Below are 21,255 nucleotides of genomic sequence, written 5' to 3'. Positions count from 1 at the left end.
AACTTACATCTTCAGGCAAAATGTCTTTTCTGAGTTCCAGACCACCAATCTACTGATATACTTTAAATTTACACTTAGGTTACTAACAGGCATCTAAAACTCAGGCAGTCCACAATTTAATTCATGACTTTTCTCCCCAAATTTATTTCCTCCAATTTTCCCTATTCTAGTTAATGGTACAGGTCTGTACGTACACCAGAAACATAGATGTGATATTTTATATTTTCTTCTTCCTCTATGGCCACTAGCTTATTGGTTTGTACTTGGTAAATATATACTGAATCTATCTATTCCTTTCTCTTGACACTGCCTTTAACCTAATCCAAATCATCATGATCCCTTGACCAACGTATTACAGTAACTTCCTAAAAATATTTCCCTATATAATCCATATCAAATGCCCTAAAAGGATATATTTTTTAATGAAAATGTCATCCTATATTTACTAGTTTAAAATCCTCCAGGGTTTTCCTACTTCAATTAGGATGCTATTCTATGTCTTCAACAGCTCTGTATCATCACTAGTCTCATCTCATATTATTCTCCCGTCATTCACTACATTCCAATCACCCTGGTCATCTTCCTGTTCTATCTTAATGTACACACTCTGCACGGACTGCTCTCTTGGCTTAGAATGCTTTTCCCCCAGCTCTTCATCAACTTCATCTCATCTTCGAAGTTGTACCTTAAAATTTACTTCCCCAGGAAATGTTCCTCTGGGAAATCATCCTAACTCTCCTCCTTTTGGGCTAGGTTAAGTATCTTGTGATTCATTCTCATAATACCTGTACTTTTTCTGGGTAGCACTTATGGCAATATCACTTACTTGTATAATTGCTTATTTAATGCCTAACTCTCCTGATGGCAGAGATCACATTTGTTTCACTTACATTTTACCTTTGTTTATTTATCACTGTATTTGGCATATAGAGGATAGCAAAAATATTTTTTGAAATCATGAATGAATGAATCAGTGGCACAGTTTGTGACTGTATTAGTTACTAATTAATTGTATTAGCTATTAAGACCTGATTCTTTAGGATGGAAAATTGGCAAATATTTTAGGTTTGCCCGAATATATCTGGTCTTCCTGCTTCCAAATAGTTCATATTCAACTTCAGACCTTTGACTATGGATTCTTACATCTTCAGTTTCTCTCTAAAATAAGCTGTTCCTTTGTTCCAGGATTTTCCCCTCCTTGCCTTACCAAGTCTGCCCTAATATTTAGTTCTGCTTTGATTCTTGATGTTTATCATCCTGACCTCTTTCACTAATGTTATGTTACCTGTTCTGACTTTGTGTCCAAACACATCTTCACTCGAATGAGAGTTTCATCTTCTCCATGTCCCTACTTAAGTTCTTTCCCTCCTGAATTTATTTTTGTCTCAGATACTCATCATGCATCTGAGCCCAAGTCAGAACATTGATCAACCATTATTAATTCTAGTTAACTCTGGCTTGATTGCTTCATTCTACTTTCCTAGAGAAGCTCACCTCAGCATCACAAGACCCTTCTTTGCTGGTCCCTGTTGCTGTAGTGCAGTTCTTTTCAAACTTTATATGACATGGATCTCTTTGAAAGCTCTTTTAAAACACAGTCTCCCAGGTCCCACTCTGAGAAATTCTGATATATATAAAATCTGAGGTAAAGCCCCCATATTTGCATTTCTAGCAAGCTACTGGGTCATGCAGTTGCTGGGAGTCTTAGAATAATACTTTGAATAGCATTACTGTAATAGTGTGAGACAAGTTTGTTAAAATCTGGTGGAAGTTGACTGTCAGGTTTTGAAAATGCCATGATTGCTTTAACTTTCCTAGAATCTGGTCATTGTGATCTAAGCTGCCTTTCTACTTTTACTGTTTAAGCCATCAACCTTCTACAACCTATGAACCCCACCCCCGTTTAAAGAGTTTTTCTAGCTGTTTGATATCTTTTATGAATATTTAAAAGCATAGTTTTATTCTGTTCACTGATCATTGACCACAGGAAAATTGTTTTACATTAGAAGACATGCATTTTAGTGGCTAAATATATAATGTTTCATGTGCTGCAGCCTAGAGTTTGGACCTGAGCCTCACATTTAATAGCTAAAATTTCAGTTTATTCATCTGTCAAATTAGAAATATAATAATAGCCACACTAATAATACCTATCTCAGAGGAATGTTGCATTGATTGGCTAAATGAAATAATTTGGAAAAAACGGCACAATTGCATGCCTCACAAAAGCACAGAAAATCACCAAAACTGGCATTATGTATTACGCTTTGTTTTACTCCATAGCATGTAGCAAAAACCTGGCATAAATTGGTGTTCAATAAAAGCTTAAAATTATAAGACTTAATGAATACCACAAAAGTTATAAACCCAGTTTTGTTTAAAATTTTTAATAACTCCTGATTCAATCAGGGTGCTCCAGAGAAACAATAGAACCAACTGTATGTGTACATACACACATATACCTACACACATATGATGAGATGTGTGTATGTACAACATATAGTATATGTATAACATATAAAATATATATGTATAATATATAGAATATATGTATGTATATTTAAAGAAATTTATTTTAAGGAATTGGCTCACATGATTATGGGTGTGCGGCAGACAAGTAAGAAACCCCTAGGGTAGAGCAGAAGGCTAGAAACTTGGCAGGAGTTGATGCTGCAGATTTAAGGCAGAATTTCTTCCCTGGGAAACTTCAGTGTATTTTCTTAAGGCCTTCAACTGATTGGATAAAATCCCCGACATTATGGATGGTAATCTGCTTTACTTAAAGTCAACTGATTTTAGATGCTAACCACATCTATAAAATACCTTCTCAACAACACGTAGACTAGTATTTAAAGAGGACACTAAGCTTAGTCAATTGACACATAAAAAATAACCATTACAAGTCCTTTATATCTATAGAAAAAAAAAATTCTCTCTTGATAGTTAGGGATTTCCATGATCTAATTCAATTTCTCTCTTCAAATTCCTCCATCCTCATTTGTGAGACTCATTTTTCAAGTTCCATCATTTTGTGAAGCCAATTATTCATCTCCATGGGAAGCACTTTCTTTTCTCTGTTCTCATAGTCATTGTGACTTTCCTGTACCCCTCTGTGTCATAATCCTCTATACATGAAATAATTTTTCTCTGTTTGCTAAGAGCTCTTTGATTACGGGCACTATGCTTTCTTTTTATTTTTATTCCCCCACAGAGACTTTTCATATGGTACTCAAAAGATAAGTGTTGAACTTATTAAATTATCTCCCAGCAAAAACTTTCAAATAATGGCTTTATCAATGATGTAAAATTTAATTCACTTCATCTGAAGGAACAACATTTTAAAAGTGTAACACACTAGCAAACTGCACATTCCCAGTTTAAATAATGTTATGATTTACTAAAAAATAAAACATTTAACAAATATGACATTTTATATTTTTGGCAATATATCATGTGGATAAAATACCAGGTGGACATATTTTTTAATGACAATATTATGAGTACAATTTTATTTAAATGATATATTTTCTCACTATCCGTTCAAGGAAAAAAAAGGCAGTTATTCATTTTCAAATTCAAGGGGCAGAGTATAAAACAGCAGGAACTCAGGCAATTCAGCAATCCATCTATCTTGAGAGGAATAAAACACTATTCCACTCTGTACTGGCTGGCACAACTCTTCACCAACAATCCCCCATTTAGATATAAAAACAAACTGGCCTTTGTATTTTGTTTATGCTGTCACCGGGGCATTGCTCTCAAAGCACTTCAGCAATACAAAAATAATGTTGCTGTCTCTCACAGGCAAAGCTAAAAAATATTCACAAAAAGTGCTGCTCAAAGAGCATATTTATCTCAGTTGGTTTCTTCATTGTACAATGATAAAGATATTAAACTAAATTCTTTATTTTTGTCAAGATACTGAATATTTTTCTCATTTTATGTACATCTAAGTGAAATTCTGAATTGCAGAACATTTATTAGGTATGTGTAAGAGAAATAATCTAAATTTACCCACATGAAATTCCTCCGTCCCCCTCCTCCATCATTCAGTATTTAAATTTCTAACCTAATAGGGAGAGATATGAACAGAGGCAATAAAGTATTATAGGTGCAATGATAAGAATAAGTACTGAGTTCAGAGGAAGCAGAAAGGAGAACTGGTAAAATCAATCTGAGAAGGGGGGGAAGAGGGAGGTCAGGAAATGTTTCATTCAGATGAGCATTGGGACAAGAGTAGATATTTTCCAACTGGATAAGATGGAGGATGGAGGAGTTATTCCAGGAAGAGGAGGCCACTTAAAAGCATTAAGCAATGACACAGCCTGGCTCACGCTGTTGAAAGAACCATAGAGCATGATGTATGCCTTAGAGTGGAAAGGAGAGAAAGGTACTCTTCCATGCCATCAATATCAAAATTTGATGTCCAAGTCCAACATGCTTCATGATCTGGTTTTATGTTATCCATACAACCTGAATTTATTCACACAGTAGGTGCTGAATAAATATTTACTTAATGAATATATAAATGAATAACATTTTCTAAGGATCGATATGCAAGAAACTTTGCCAAAATTTATGGAGAATAAAAACAAACAACTATAACCGAAAAAAAAAAAAAAGCAAAATAAAAGTGGTCAAGACCTCATAGCTAAGAAATATGACAATTCAAAAATGACAATGACAAAATCAAGATAGAAAGGAGGTCTTTGGAAATTAAGAATATATTGTCTCCATTGCTCCATAGGTAAGCCTGTTTCCTCAGTGCTGTCTGCCCTTACTCTGTTCATTCCTACCTTGTGTTTTGGTTTACAATACTTTTCCTTCTCTACCTTCTTGAATAGTTTAAGTTCCTTCCTTTACATATCCAGATTTTAGCTATCTCAAAGAAAAGAGGAGAATGAGAAATTGATAGTGAATAAATGTGGTTTTTTTTTTTTTGCCAAGCACTCTAAGTATTTTATATAAAACATCTTATTTAATCCTCACAGCTATTGAAGTGAGTAGACATTGCTTCCTTGTTTCACCACTATACCCATGCATAATTCAAAGAGGTTAAGTAATATTCCCCCCAAAATATAAAGGGTGAGTGGAGGAGCTGAGAGCTGAGCCCAGTTCTATCTCCTCTTTCAAAAACTCAGCTCACACGTTATCTTCTAGAGGAATCACTCGCTTAGGACACCATCTTCTGAATTCCCAAGTTCAGCATGCTGTTACACCCTAACTGTTAATGTTTTTCTAATTAATTCTTCAGGTTAATTCTATTCCCTTACATGGATTATGAGATCTTTGATGAAAAGAACCACATTTTATGTTCTTATGCATCACCCATGAAACTTCAAACAGTGCTGATCACATAGCAAGTGACTTGCAACATCTGAGGGCTGATTAGGCTGCATCTTCAGGAGTTTTATCCCTTTTTTCACTTCAGAAGAACCCTCCCCCCCTCCCATAATGAATCATTGACTATTGTCAGTGCTCAGTGAGAAGATGTAGGTAGGTTATTTTTTGACGTGTAGTATACCATAAGAGTCAATTCTTGTATATCTTAACAAAGTGGTTTCGTTATTACCTTATAGTTTTACTACTAATGTTCTGTGAGCCTGCACAAGCTACTTATTTCACAGGCATTTTGTGAAGATTAAAAATGATTATGTATGTAAATGAATGCTATAGACTTTAGAGTAATGAAATATAGGTTTATGTTTATAATATTTAAGGAAATAATCTACTTGTGCTTCTTAGTTCCTACCAAATTTATCCCTGCACTAATCTAATAATTGAATCAATGTCCGTTTCAAATGAAAAGAAAACAAACAAACAAAAATAGTGCCCATATATTTTTTAATTGGCCTGCTAGAGAAAATGACCCAATTTGGTCACAAGAGCATTGATAAGTGAAACAGTGGGAATTTGGATGTATTGAGGGGTAATAAAGGTAGGCAATAACACAACCTATACTTACTGCTTGAATAGGTGATAAACCATTTCTGAAGGTAGTACAATGACATGGGTTAGGTAAAATGAAAGATAATTGATGCCATCTCAAAAGTGATCACCTTTTCAATTGTTAAAATGTAAAAAGGTAACCAGTTGATAAATTACATACATATCATATGCATCAATGTGTGCAAATAATTCTAAATTTGTCCAATATGGCACCTAAAAAGGGTAGAAAATTAGTTCTAATGGCAACAAGTAATAAAAATTGTTGTAATAATTCAAAATAAAAATTTGAGAAAAATGTTCCTTCCTAACCTCAGCCATAGACTAGTGGAAAGCCTCTCTTATCAGTTGTGTCAAAAAGAAAAAGAGGGATTCTGTGGAGGAAAGGCTACCTGAGAATAAAGGCCCAGCCCATTATTTGCTGCAAAGCAGCCTCCCTCAAATTTGAGTGAGGGCACTGTTTGTTGGGAAACAGGCAGAACTGGTTTTCTGGGATCTTTTAACAGAAGAAATTTAAAAAGAAGCTTCAGAAAAAGAGTTGGAGAGAATTCATGGTGAAATAAGAGATTCATTACCCCCCTCCTCTGTGGGGTGGTCCTGGGGTAGGAGAGGTAGACAGAAAACCCTCCCTGAGATTTGCAAGTGATTTTGAATGTGAGATGCTGGCTCTGCTTTCCTGCTTACAGGCTACTGAGCAGCAGAATCCCAGATATTTCTAGTGCTGTCAGGGCCTGGGGACTGGAACTACTGTGAGATGGCCACGGGGCACAAACAGGAAGAAAAGGGCAAAGTCTGCTTTAGTTTTCCATGGGACTCAGCGATGCACAGAAAGAATGGTGAGTTTCCTGTTAGGTTAGGTAGTCCACAAACCATGACTGGAAGCTCTAACTAGGGATCAAGTCTTATAAGAGGTATCCTGGCAGAACGAAGGGATAGTACTATAATGGTGGTAACAGCTCACTTGGCATAAGAAAGGAATGTGGCCTCCTATCCAATAAGACTGTCTTCCTTTAAAAGCTGTTAGGTATTTACCCCAAAGATACAATTGTAGGGATCCGAACGGGTACGTGCACCCCGATGTTTATAGCAGCAATGTCCACAATAGCCAAACTATGGAAAGAGCCAATATGTCCATCGACAGATGAATGGATAAAGAAGATGTGGTATATATATACATATATATATATATATATATATATATATATATATATATATACACAATGGAATATTATGCAGCCATCAAAAGGAATGAAATCTTGCCATTTGCAATGATGTGGATGGAACTGGAGGGTATTATGCTAAGTGAAATAAGTCAATCAGAGAAAGACATGTATCATATGACCTCACTGATATGAGGAATTCTTAATCTCAAGAAACAAACTGAGGGTTGCTGGAGTGGTGGGGGGTGGGAGGGATGGGGTGGCTGGGTGATAGACACTGGGGAGGGTATGTGCTATGGTGAGCTCTGTGACTTGTGTAAGACTGTTGAATCACAGACCTGTACCTCTGAAACAAATAATACATTATATGTTAAAAAAAAAAAAAAAAAAGAAGATAGCAGGAAGGGAAAAATGAAGGGGGAGAAATCGGAGGGGGAGACGAACCATGAGAGACTATGGACTCTGAGAAACATATTGAGGGTTCTAGAGGGGAGGGGGGTGGGGGGATGGGTTAGCCCGGTGATGGGTATTAAAAAAGGCACGTACTGAATGGAGCACTGGGTGTTATGCGCAAACAATGACTCATGGAACACTACATCAAAAACTAATGATGTAATGTATGCTGATTAACATAACATAATAAAAAAAATTTTTTTAAAATAAAAGCTGTTGGGGAGACTCACTGGCTCTAGCAGTTCATCTGTGTCACTCTTAGAGGCAGTAAACGGCATTGGCTGGATATGTCAAGTGCCAAAGACCAACCAAATGTGGGCCTCAACAGCAGAAATCATACATATTGTACAAGTCTTTTCATGTACTATATTTCCAGCTATGAAAGAACCTCAGAAACATGGTGAGAAAAATGCCACTCCTTTTCTGTTCTATGAACACAATGTGAGGCTAGCTTCATTAGCAGCTGATGCACTGTGGTAGTGCATGTAACACTTCCCGAATGTACAGCCGGTGTCCAGTCCGATCCTTACCACCCCAATTTATAGAATTATATTTTCAAGTGTAAAAGAGGAAATTTTGTATTTATTTCTGAAACATTTTACCTTGTTGGTTTGAGCTCAGTGTTATAATTGTTGTAATGAGTTTGAATGCTGATTCTGTCATCTAAAATATTAGCTACTATTATATTATCGCATTATATTATGACAGTTTCTTGTTACATTTAACTTTAATTTTCCCAGGTTTGCATTGCACTATGTAGGAGCTGATTAAGCTACCATTTCCATTGTATAAACCTAAAACTATAGCTCTGACACCAAATCTAACAAAGGACAAAAAGGAAAAAATATAGATGTAGTCATAGGTGCTAATAAATAAAACCCTAGCAAATCAAGCTCCAAAATGACTTAAATTAATACGCTTTTGGGTAAAAGGATGGTTTGATGTTAGGAAATCTATGGATTTATTATAACACTGTGGTAAAGGGAGATTAATGTGGACTATGGAGCAGAGAGAACAATTAAACTGAGTACTGGGTGGGGGTGGGAGGGGCATGCAGCCACTAGACTCACGCAATCGATAACGTATGTGCTATTGACAATAGCCCCGGGAAGCACTCCAGTGTGAACTTCTATAAAATAATAGCTGTATACAAGTCATGGGTCTGTAGAGGTATTTCAAGTTTAGATGGATCCAGAAATGTTAAAGTAGAAAATATCGAGGGTGTAAATATAAAAAGTAAGAATCTTACAAATTTTCATAGCTTATATTCTGGGAAAACATACACAAATATGGGAATATTAAGAAGATGTTGAAATAAATATTATTTTTAAATGAAACATTAGAAAAATAACTTATGTAACCATGAGAAATGGCCAAATTATATAAGGTATAACATTAAAATAATGTTTTTGAAGAATTTGTGACAGGGAAAGTTTCAAAATTCAACACAATGTATGGTGAAGTGAAAAAATACCGTGTTAAAAATTTTGTACATATGACTTCAAAATATCTAAAGATGTTAATAAAAAAAGCTTATTTCTGAGATGTGAGATTATGAGTTATTTCTCTTGTTTTCCAATTTTTTCAAAGTAAGTGAATTCTTTAAGTTAAAGCACCCTATTAAAGACATATTTTCTCTAATTGTTATAAAAATCTTTCCATTGTTACCGCTTTTGCCATATGAGTATCAGCATTAAATGGCTTGACTATACTCTTACAGGTGTCAGTGGAGACCTAAAATTCAAATTTAAGTTTCTTTAGGTTCTTTTCACTGCAGTACATACAAATGTATTCTTGCCTCACCATTTCTGAGAAGGAAAGCCATCATTTCAAGTGTTCATGAAAATTTCTAATCAATTTAAGTGTTGTTGACTGATAGCTGATTCAGTAATCAAAATGCAAATATATGGATTAGAATTTTATCTCCTCTCTTTGCCAAGCTTCTGCTCAGAATAATAACATTAATATGATAGCAGAAAATCATACCAGGAAATTTTAAAAACAGATTATGTTATCTACATATGGAAAAATCAATCTTAAAGTAATCACTAAATCAATAATTACATAGCAACTGGTATTTATCTATAGGGCATTATGCTGAATAATCTGTGGAGGTTTGAAAGATGCACAAGACATAACTCTCTTCCCTTATGTCTTATAATCTCACTTGGGAGATATATATGAAAAAGAAAAGAACAATAAAGGTTTAGACTAAAAATTAAGAATACAGGACAAAGGAAGAAATTAAAATGTATTAAGTGTCTACTAGGTCGTGGGCACTGATAGGTGCTTCATGTATGTCACCTCATTAATTCTCATGATGTATCTGATGAGGCAGAACCTAAAAGGAAGAGAAGCTTCTCTAGTGAACTTAAAAAGTCAACTAGAAAGAATTTCTTTTTAAAGAGTTATTTTCTTTGTCTTAGCAACCTAGTAGGTACTTATTTCCCTGGGGAAAGGTAACAATAGCACATTTTATGACCTGCTAAATTATGGCTCACTCCTCTAAAAGAGGGTCACTGAGTAGATTTTCCAAGAGGTTATTTGGGGTCAGAGAATGATCCTTTTGTGACTTAATGTTATTGGAACCACTTTGAAGGATTTCTGTTCTTGAGGTTGTTGTCAGGAAAGGATACCAGGAGCCTCAAAGGGATCACCATGAGGCAAGGGAGAGCATGGCCATAACCCAAGCTCAGAACCATGGTTTAGAGACTCCTGAGGAAAGGCTGAGGCTGGCAATCTTTCTCCTGTCCTGGCCATGGTATGACAGTAGACATTGCAGGAACAATGGCTGAGCTTCTTCTAGATGACAGATGGAATCATGAAACCCATGAGTGTGCAGGGATTTATTTTAGTCAGGACATCCCAGTAGCAGTGCAAAATCATCATTTGGAATGTGCTGGGGCACCAGTTTTCCATAGTAACTCCATGTGTAATGACAAAAAGTGACAGATGGACTTCTTTCTGTCTGCATGGGATTTGGAAGCAGGGCAGCCCATATCCGATGGAGTAGTCTTCCGGGAATCTTGGGCAATGAAAGTGGGCACAGAGAAGACTTCAAAATGGAAACATTGGTCATCCTGCTAATATAGGCATGCTAATTCAAAGTTATTTAAAAAAATAAAAGAGATATGACTGCATTTGAATTCCAGTTGTTTTTATTTTTTTATGGTGAGATAAAGGCTCACAGAAGATTTATACCTTGTCTAAGGAGTCATAGCTAGTATTGCAAAGCTTGGATTCAAACCAATTCTGTTTGACACTAATATTCTGTGCTCTACAAAAGAGATGTCACAAGAAAATTATATATTTTCCAGATAAAACTATATATCTAGTAAGACCCAGTAAATTATTATTTGCTAATAATTAGTAAAATGTTTTCTTAAACTCCAGATAAACATCATTGTGCAACTCTGAAAGACAATAAAGCTTATGTTTTCATTATGAAAAGTTACAGTCATTTTATTTTATTCTTCACTGAATCTTAGGCACTAAATCCCCTGTGCTGTCTTGGATTCCCTTTTACTGAATAAGGAATTCTTGTTCTGATGAAATGGAATAAAAAGTCATGATATTTTCTTACATTAGTCATGCTTGAAAAATAAAGCAATAGCTTTTAATATGTATTCTACAATTCATTCTAATGTAATTGATGAGGAACTCAACTTATTAAACATCCAAAATAATTCAATTGTGTAACAGAAATAACAACAAGGAGAGTCTGCCAAGACTTACTATAATAAGTAGGCTTTAATGACACTGAAAGATACACTAGGGCTGTAATGCTTTTCCCAGTGTTTGGAAAGTGCCAAACGGAATAGTGAGCACAATTTTGGTGCTAAACAAATTACTTTTGATTGATGATAGCTGCCAAGTCCTATATAAACTGTAGCATTTAGGAGAGTCCATGGAATTGTTGAAAAAATCATATAAGATACAAGTTACACAGATATAAAGGTTTTTAAATGACAAACAAATGAGAGAAGTCATCTTACAAATAAGATGTGCTATGGTGAGCGCTGTGAATTGTGTAGGGACTGTTGAATCACAGACCTGTACCTCTGAAACAAATAATACATTATATGTTAAAAAAGACAAAGAAGATAGTAGGAAGGGAAAAATGAAGAGGGGGAAATCGGAGGGGGAGACGAACCATGAGAGACTATGGACTCTGAGAAACAAACTGAGGGTTCTAGAGGGGAGGGGGGTGGGGGGATGGGTTAGCCTGGTGATGGGTATTAAAGAGGGCACGTTTTACATGGAGCACTGGGTGTTATACGCAAACAATGAATCATGGAACACTACATCAAAAACTAATGATGTAATGTATGGTGATTAACATAACATAATAAATTTTTTAAAAAATATTAAACAAAAGGCATGACTATACTTACAACTTCTAACTGATGAAAAATTGATATAAATAGATACTATGACAGAAGGATAGATTTTTTTTTTATATCCCCAATGCCTGGAATAGAATCTGGGGTATAGTGAACATCACAGTGAACTGATAATGATTATCTGCTGAATAAATAGATAAATATGTTATACATTTATGCTCATATTTGTTAGATATTAGATATTATATTGTATTTAAAAGTTAGATGAAGAAATACAAATAAGGCCTTCACAATAATACATAATGGGAAGAGAGAAGTGGGTAGAATGAGGTAGAAGCTGTTCACAGGGAAAGGGAATCTTCCAGATAGATCCCATATCCCAAAAACTTCTGGCTTCCATTTTAGCTATTTAGAAGTCAACCATTAATCTAATTGCCTTTCCCTTAGCAGAGCAGAGTCTCATGTTTTCCTAGCTGCTGCCAGTTCTTTATTGTTGGGATTCTGTGGTTTCATTTTTATGTGTTTAGATGTAATTTTCTTGTAATTTATCCTGTTTCAGTTTCCTTGTCTCCCAGGATATGACAATTAGGTATTTTTCAACAATCCTAGAAAATTCTCTGCAATTAGTTCTTCAAATATTTCTTTATCTTCCTTATTTCTATTTTCTCCATTTAGAACACCAATTACACATATTATATCTTCATTCTGTTCATCATCCATTCCATGGTCCATATTTTCTCTGGTAATTTCTATCTTTTTTCTCCTTGTGATGTTTCTCTCTTTGATGGCATTTCTTTGGATCACGAATTCTGTCTTTAGCTGGGTCAATTCTACTAAACTGTTCTTTAAGTTTGTAGCTTTGATTATAATGTTTCATTTCTATTAGATTCTTTTCCAAAACTTCTCCTCATTTTTATACTCTTTAGTTCCTTGCTCATATTTTCAAACTTTTTTCTTTAAATATACTTTTGGTAGTTAGAATAATGCCCCCCATCCCCCTAACCCACCCCCCACAGGATGCCCATGACCTAATCTTCCAAACCTGCAAGCATGTTACTTAACACAGCAAATGGGACTTCACACATCTGATCAAGGTAAACTCACTTGAGATGGTGAGATTTTCCTGCATTGTCTGGATGGACCCAATCTAATCACATGAGCTCTTAAAAGCAGAGGAGAAAGGCAGAAGAATGGGTCAGAGAGATGGAATGTGAAAAGGACTTGGCCCACTGTTGTTGGCTTTAGAAAGATAAGGATGGGGCCATGAGCCAAGAAATGCAGCAGGCTCTAGGAGCTGAGAACAAACTTCAGTTTACAGTCAGCAAGAAAATGGGAACCCCAGTTCTTATAACCATAAGAAATTGAACTCAGTCAGTAATTTGAATGAGCAGATAACTGATACTCCCAAAGAGCGTCGAGAAAGGAATATAATCTGCCACTCTTAGTTTTAGCCCAATGAGAACTATACTGGAGTTCTAATCTATAGAACTGTAAAATAAGAAATTTGTGTTGTTTTAAACCATTAAGTTTGTAGCAATTATTAGCAGCAGTAGAAAATTATTACAGATTTCAGTATCAGAAGTGAAGTGTTGCTGTAACAAATATCTAAAAATATGGAATTGATTTTGTTATCAGGAAGCAGGCAAGAAGAATTCTGAGAAACATGAAAAAAAGTCAAAATTTCTTTGAATAGACTGTTAACAGAAAGATGGATGTTGAAGACTGTCCAAGAGGGCTCAGAAGGCAATGAGAACATGTTATTGGAAACCAGAGGAAAAGGGATTTTTTTTACAGTGGCAGAAAACTTAGCAGGACTGTGTCATGCAATTATGTGGAAAGCAGAGCTTGTAAGCAATGAATTTGAATATTCAGCTGAAAAGATTTCCAAGCAAAATGTTAAAGGTACAGACTGATTTTTTTCTTTCTCCTTAGAATAAAATGTGAGAAAAGAGAGATAAATTGATGAAGGAGTTATTAAACAAAAAGAAACCAGGACTTGAAGATTTTGGAAATTCTTAACCTCTCTGTATCACAAAGATGCTAAAATTAAGAGATTATTTTGAATTTAATTTTTATTTAAAATGAAGAGATTAGTTTTCTGAGATTCTTCAGAAAGATCAAAAGATCAGAGTATTCAGGAGCAAAAAAAGACTCTTTGAAGAGATTAAGGAAATGACCATAGATTCCCTCAGCCATCTCAGCAGTAGCCAAAAATAGTGAAGAAACTTCCTTGGAAAGATCTGATGGTGAGCCGCTTGTCTGATGGAGTGAATCCTGTGACATCCATGGAAGACCCACAGAGTTCCTGAGAATTTTCTACAACCAAAGATACTGCTAACTTGAACTGAAAGGGGTCAGAAAGATATGATGTGAGAAGGTCTCAACCTGTGATTCCTGGCTTTGAAAAAAGGGGAGGGGGGGCACCAATGCCAAGGCATGTGGTAGCAACTGGAAGCTAGAAGAAATTCTCAACTTAGAGCCAGCAACAAAGCAAGGAGCTCAGTCCTACAACCACAAGGAACTGAGTTCTGCCAACAGCCAAATGAATAGGAAACTGATCCAATTCTCCTCTGGAGCCTCCAGAATGAAATGCATCCTGCCTACAATTTGACTGTATCTGGTGACACTTGTACTAGTACTAGATTACTAACTTATAGAAATGTACAGTGATCAATCTTGCTGTTTTATGACACTAAGTGTGTGGCAATTTGCTATGGAAACAATAGAAAATTAACACAATATTAAACATATTTTTTTTTTCCAAATCTGATCATTCCAGCATAATATACCTTTAAAAACTATATTTTCTGTCATTTTTTCAGCCTTCTTTTAAATCCATTTTATTCTATATGCTTTGTAAGTTTTGAATTAACTAATTTATCTCAAAATTTAGCTTCAAAATATTGAATTTAGATTCATACAGAAAATTATTTCTTTTGCTCCTTCCCACCAACTGTGAATCTGGAACCATTATAAATTATTGGATGAAGTGTGTTGGATCAGGTGAATTCTACAACCAAACCTCAGTGAAGGCGGTCCAAAAGTTCTGAATTCAAAGGGCAAATCCGTGTCACTACACTCAGTGTCAAAGTCTAGATAGGCATGTTTTTGATGCACGTTCTTAGTGGTAGGTTTATTTCTTGTACATCCTTACTCTTGGAGTGTTGTCCTTAAGGACCCTGGTTTCCTGAGAGATTCTTCTATTAGACTCCAACTTGGACTAGCCCTAGGCTTCACCTTCTGTCCCCAGCTTTGGCCTTGGTTACTTCTCAGGATTGCTGCTTTTGCTTTGTTTTTGTCCTCTTTAGAGTCTTGCTTTTCCTATCATCTCAGAAAAGCATTTAAAAAGAAGTGTTTTGTAGCTATGTTTTTAGAGTTTTTCATTTAACAACTGCCAGAAAATGAACTCTCTCTCTATTTTTTAAAACCTACCCAAATTTATTTTTATAAATTGAAATAATACATTTCATTGCCTGTATAACAAAGGTTTTATTACCTTAAGTAAAACTGTTAACAAAGTGATAGCTTTTCTAATCAACTTCTTAATACATTTAACAAGTAGCATTCTTTTTTTTCCCTAAAGATTTTACTTATTTATTAGAGAGAGAGAGAGAGAGCAGGGAGTAGGGGTAGAGGGAGAGGGAGAAGCAGACTCCCCACTGAGCAGGGAGCCCGACATGGGCTACGGGGGGTAGGGAGGCTCGATTTCAGGACCCTGGGATCATGACCTGAGTGGAAGGCAGACACCTAACCAACTGAGCTACCCAGGCACCCCAACAAGTAACATTCTTGATGGTACTAATGTCAAGAAAAATAAATAGTAAATCAGAGGCAATATGTTTCACATTTTGAATGCCTACTTGCTAAAAATAGATTGATAGTACATTATATGAAGACCCTCCCCCAGACTCAAAATGAAGAAAAAAAATCACATCTTTTGAGAATCAAATTCTAAGAAATCTAAAGCCTACTATTAGTCTTTGTATTAACTTTATATTTTTCAAAAACACTAATTAAGCTTAAATCTAAATTTAGAAAGTACATCTTCTTTTAGGTTTATAAAGATCTACATTCCCTTATTGATATTTATGAGCAGTCCTGATCCACTGAATCAGAAGTAATCCTACACCTTGTGCTTCTATAGCAAGGAATTATACCATGCTATAATAACTTGTTTATACATTTTTTAAACTAGACTGTGAGCCTCTTGAAAAGAGAAATTATATTGTGTAAGACTGATGAATCACAGACCTGTAGCTCTGAAACAAATACTATATTATATGTTAAAAAAAAAAAAAGAAGATAGTAGGAAGGGAAAAATGAAGGGCGGGATATCGGAGGGGGAGATGAACCATGAGAGACTATGGACTCTGAGAAACAAACTGTTCTAGAGGGAAGGGGGTGGGGGGATGGGTTAGCCTGGTGATGGGTATTAAAGAGGGCACGTACTGAATGGAGCACTGGGTGTTATACGCAAACAATGAATCATGCAACACTACATCAAAAACTAATGATGTAATGTATGGTGATTAACATAATAAAATAAAATTAAAAAAACAAACAAACAAAAACAGAAACCTACCAAAAAAAGAAAAAATATTGTGGTAGGCCCAGAATTTAGCACTGAATTTAGGTACTGAATAAATATCTGATGAATTTAATCTATGAGTGAAAATATTTAGTAAAATGTAAGAAGTTTATAATTCTGTAGCATGTATCATTTCAACTTGTCCTTTTTTAACCAATTCTAAGAAAAAACTGTTATAGTGTTGTAAAAAATATTACAGTATTGTAAGCCAGCCTTAGTGGGACATCTCTCCAAATGAATTAACTTGTAGTCTAGGTAGAGCTTCCTTTCTTTCTTTCTCTCCTGTTTGTCATCTAATTCACATGTTTCAGTACACAATGAATGAAGTTTTTATTCTGAAATAAAAAGTGATTTTAAATTGTATTTTACCTGAAACATTGTTAACAAGCTAATACCCAATAAAAGAAAATCAATATTTTCAGCATTTAAGATAAATGTTTTCTAGAGGTAAGTTTTAAGTAATTTTCATTTACTTTCTTTAAAACAATGAAGATTATTTTGCCAAAGAAATAAATCCCAAACAAATAAAAACTTTGAGAATTTAGAGAGTTTTGAGAGTTTAGAGAGACTATTATACAGGTTGCATCATCTCACATACATTTTTCAGGCTTACATAACTATATTTTATTTTTATTTTTTATTTTATTTTTTTTTTTTTAAAGATTTTATTTATTTATTTGAGAGAGAGAGAATGAGAGACAGAGAGCATGAGAGGGAGGAGGGTCAGAGGGAGAAGCAGACTCCCTGCCGAGCAGGGAGCCCGATGCGGGACTCGATCCAGGGACTCCAGGATCATGACCTGAGTCGAAGGCAGTCGCTTAACCAACTGAGCCACCCAGGCGCCCTATATTTTATTTTTAAAATGTTCAACTGAAAATGGTGTTTAAAATATGAGCCCTAAAAGGCATCCAAATTGGTAAGGGAGAACTAAACCTTTCACTATTTGCAAATAACACAATATTATATTTACAAAACTCTAAAGACTCCACAAAAAAACTACTAGAACAGATAAATGAATTCAGTAAAGTCGCAGGATACAAAATCAATGTACAGAAATCTGTTGCATTTCTATATACTAATAATGAAGCAGCAGAAAAAGAAATTAAGAAAACAATCTCATTTACAATTGCACCAAAAAGAATAAAATACCAAGAAATAAATTTAACCAAAGAGGTGAAAGACCTGTACTCTAAAAACTATGAAACACTGATGAAAGAAACTGAAAATGCACAAAGAAATGGAAAGACATTCCATGCTTACGGATTGGAAGAGCATATATTGTTAAAATGTTTATGTTACCCAAAGCAACCTACGTATTTAATGCAATCCCTATCAAAATACCAAAAGCATTTTTCACAGAACTAGAACAAACAATCCTAAAATTTGTATAGAACCACGAAAGACCCTTGAATAGTCAAAGCAATCCTGAAAAAGAAAAACAAAACTGGAGGCATCACAATTCCAGACTTTAAGTTATATTACAAAGCTGTAATAAACAAAACAGTATGGTATTGGCACAAAAACAGACACATCGATCAATGGAACAGAATAGAAAACCTAGAAATAAACCCATAATTATATGGCCAATTAATTTTTGATAAAAAGGGAAAAAAATACACAATGGGAGAAAGACAGTCTCTTCAACTTTCCCAACTGTAGTGTTGGGAAAACTGGACAGCTGCATGCAAAAGAATGAAATTGGACTACTTTCTTACACCATACACAAAAATAAGTTCAAAATGGTTTAAAGACCTAAATATGAAACCTGAACCCATAACAATCCTAGAAGAGAGCACAGGCAGTAATTTCTCTGACATCAGCTATAACAAATTCTTTCTAGATGTCTTCTGAGACAAGGGAAATAAAAGCAAAAATAAACTATTGGAACCACATCAAAATAAACAGCTTATGTACAACAAAGGAAACAATCAACAAAACTAAAAGGCAACTTATGGAATGGGAGAAGACATTTGTAAATGACATATCTGACAAAGTGTTAGTATGCAAAATACATAAAGAACTTATACAACTCAACACCAAAAAAACCCCAAATAATACAAATAAAACTGGGCAGAAGAGATGAACAGACATTTCTCCAAAGAAGACATATAGATGGCCAACAGACACATGAAAAGATGTTCAACATCATTCATCATCAGGGAAATACAAATCAAAACTACAATAAAATATCACTTCACACCTGTCAGAATGGCTAAAATCAAAAACACAAGAAATAACAAGTGTTGGAAAGAATGTGGAGAAAAAGGAATCCTTGTTCACTGTTGGTAGAAATACAAACTGGAACAACCTCTGTGGAAAACAATATAGAGGTCCCTGAAAAAGTTAAAAATAGAAGTACCCTATGATCCAGTAATAGCACTACTGGCTTTTTACCCTAAAAACACAAAAACATGAATTCAAAGGGATACATGCACCCCTATGTTTATTGCAACATTATTTATAATACCCAAATTATGGAAGCAGCCCAAGTGTCCATCAATAGATGAATGGATAAAGAAGAGGTAGTATATATATAATGGAATATTATTCAGCCATAAAAAAGAACAGAATCTTGCCATTTGCAAGGACATGAATAGAACTACAGAGTGAATGCTAAGTGAAATAAGTCAGTCAGAGAAAGACAAATGCCACATTATTTCACTCATATGCAGAATTTAAGAAACAAATCAAACAAGCAACGGAAAAAAAGAGAAAGAGATAAAAAAAACATAGAAACAGACTCTTAACTATAGAGAACAAACCAATGGTTACCGGGGGTGGGGACGGGGTGATGGGGATCAAGAGTACATTTATCATGGTTAGTACTGAGTAGTGTATAGAATTGTTGAATCACTATATTGTCCACCTGAAACTAATATAATGCTATATAAAACTACACTAGAATTAAAATTAAAACTTAAAAAAATTAAAAAGAAAATTAAAAAAGAAAAAATATCAGCCCCATGTGCTTCTATTTTTATACTAATCCTTCTGTAGTTATCACCCACTCTAAAGTGGATGAAATTAGAACCCAATCTTCACCGCTTTTCTTCATGTAACTTTTTATGTCCTATAGGATATATGAATGTATGAATGTGGGGCCTTGTTGATATTTCAGGTGCAAAAAAGTGAAACCAAACTCACTCTGTTCTCCAACAATATTTCCTTTTCATCAGTTTTGCAATTTTCTTTTTTGCTATAAGAATAAACTTGAAACCATTTCTGCTCTTCCTTTCCCTTTATTCCTTTTATCTAATGTATCATGAAGACCTGTCATATTTGTTTGCTTTCATGTCTTCTGGTAATAGTATGCCTCTCTATTTCCACTGCCTCTATCAGGATTAGGCTGTCATTTCCTGCCTTGAAAGGACTAAATAATTTTCAATGATCCCTCCTAATTCTAGCACTTTATTGCTAATTGTTTTTTTTAACTCGTTATCTGACCAGATTGTGGATTATTGTACTCAACTACAACAGTAAAAATCCAGTTTAGTAGTTTTTAGCTAGAGGACAATAGAGATGAAACTGGAACAATTACTTAGTATTATCCACCAAAATAGATCCATAACCTCCATCTGTTCTGGCTGTACAATTTTTATTACATTTTCCTCAAATGCTCTTCATTCCAACTTGTCACTCGAGCACATATCTAGATCATCTTTCACAATTTTGTTAAGTGGTCTTCATACTGCAAAAAATCCCCTTCTCATTGTCCTATCAATCCAAAATTCACAAAATGCTGAACTCTTACATTCTCTAGGCAGTTTATATAGTGGGAGGAAACCAAAACTTGGTGTGGGATAGACCTCAGCTGATAACCATGCCACTCACTATCACATGACTTTAGACATGCTTCACGTTTCTCATTATAAAATGAGATTAATAATAATAACAAGAATAATAATACTTTGGCTTCAAGAATTTGTGAGGATTGTATGACATAAAGCATTTCATAAAGGGGCGCCTGGGTGGCTCAGTCATTAAGCATTTCATAAAGTGTTTAGTAGAGTGCCTAGACTATAATGTTAAGTAAATAGTATTATTATTGTCACTGTTGTTATTATTATTAATTCCATTACATGTCCCCATTACTCAGCTCACATTTGATAACTCATCCCAGCATCTATTATTTTTAAAGATTTTATTTATTTATTAGACAGAGAGACACAGTGAGAGAGGGAACACAAGCAGGGGGAGAGGGAGAGGGAGAAGCAGGCTTCCCGCCGAGCAGGGAGCCCGATTTGGGCTCAACCCCAGGACCCTGGGATCATGACCTGAGCTGAAGGCAGACACTTAACAACTGAGCCACCCAAGCGCCCCCTCATCCCAACATCTATTAACTCAGCAACATTGAGCACTACACTATCTGGTATTAATTTTTCTCTAATTGTTTTGTATATTTGCACAATGATTTACTCATATGGGTATTAGCAGATAGGACTCTTAGAAGACATTACTAAGCAGTCATCAAGCAGTTTATTGTATGTTTTGATATTTTTTTAATTTTTTATTTAAATTCTAGTTAGTTAACATATAGTGTAATATTGGTTTTAGAAGTAGATCTAGTGATTCATCACTTACATATAACACCCAGGGCTCATCACAAGTGATAATACCCATCACCCATTTAGCCCATCCTCCGCCGACCTCCCCTCCAGCAACCCTCAGTTTGTTCTCTATAGTTGAGAGTCTCTTATGGTTTACCTCTCTCTTTTTTTTTTTTTTTTGATATTTTTATAAAATTGAGAAATAATACAGAATGTTA

General features: G+C 35.0%; 1 protein-coding gene across 3 annotated transcripts in view; it reads right to left on the bottom strand.

The window, feature by feature from the left end:
* The window catches only part of CNTN1 (contactin 1), a 359,923-nt gene that overhangs the window by 256,277 nt on the left and 82,391 nt on the right, over positions 1–21,255 (bottom strand). The window lies entirely within an intron of this gene.

The sequence above is a fragment of the Halichoerus grypus genome, chromosome 6 (assembly GCF_964656455.1).
Source record: "Halichoerus grypus chromosome 6, mHalGry1.hap1.1, whole genome shotgun sequence".
In the NCBI taxonomy this organism is placed as follows: Eukaryota; Metazoa; Chordata; class Mammalia; order Carnivora; family Phocidae; genus Halichoerus; species Halichoerus grypus.
This window is presented reverse-complemented; position numbering and strand designations above follow the sequence as displayed.